At 55.2% G+C, this 890-nt stretch overlaps 1 protein-coding gene across 1 annotated transcript in view; it reads left to right on the forward strand.

Annotated features, from left to right (window-relative positions):
* Window positions 1-890, forward strand: part of FBXW4 (F-box and WD repeat domain containing 4) — a 66550-nt gene that overhangs the window by 10652 nt on the left and 55008 nt on the right. The gene's annotated exons all lie outside the window — the stretch shown is intronic.

Raw genomic sequence — 890 nt, forward strand, 5'->3', positions numbered from 1 at the left:
GGTCCCTTGTGCCTTTCCTCTTGTTCCAAAAGTTCTGCCTAATTCTCTCCTTTCATGTACGGCTGTGATCTGGGAACCCCTTCCTGGCTGTCCTGGCATGAAGCTGATGGAGATCAGAAGCCGGCTTTCCAGTGCGGCCCCTGGCACTGAAGAACGTGCAGGCCCTTTAGTGGTGCAGTGCAGCTCTCGAGCCGTGGACGGCTGCAGTGCCCAGAGCAGCCCCCAGCCCACCTGTTTGGGATGGCTAGGGTACAGGACCAGCTGGGACTTGGTGAGGCTGAAATGGTGGAGCCCCTGGCAGCAGGGAAAGTGCTTTGAGAGCTGGAACAACCAGGACTTTGGTTTCTCCTCACACTTTTCACTGTGCAGCAGCCCCCTGTCCCTTGGACTGAGACTGGGTCAGGAGCCACCTGGCAGCTGCTGTTTCCTGCAGCACCAGGGCTTTCCAGACCCAGCTCTGCATTTTGGTCCATGCTTTACAACTCAGTCCCAGCCACTCTTATAAATCCCCTCCCGTTGAGGCACCCTGCCTTTGAAAGAAGAGCCAAGTTATGGACTAGGGATGGTTTGGCCTTACTCGTAGCAGGGGCACAGCCTCTACCTGGGATCTCTTGAGCATATATTAACAACCTTTGCAGCAGCAGGATGTTGGCTACTGTGGTCCTCCAAGAGACGTAGGGAAGCTGTGTGCCTTCCATCACTGGAGGTGTTCAAGGAGAGGTTGGACAGCCCTTGGTCAGGGATGATCTAGCTGTATTGATGCCTGTGCTTTATTGCGGGGATTTACCAGACTTCTGAGCTGTGCTGTTTGGCCCCCACCCCCTTTTCTTCTCCATGTGTCAGTGGGGTTTAAGAGATGCTGGCTGCAGATCAGGCGCTTGATGGGGACA

The sequence above is a fragment of the Gavialis gangeticus genome, unplaced genomic scaffold, assembly GCF_001723915.1.
Source record: "Gavialis gangeticus isolate Ggan-Ray unplaced genomic scaffold, GavGan_comp1, whole genome shotgun sequence".
Taxonomy (NCBI): Eukaryota; Metazoa; Chordata; order Crocodylia; family Gavialidae; genus Gavialis; species Gavialis gangeticus.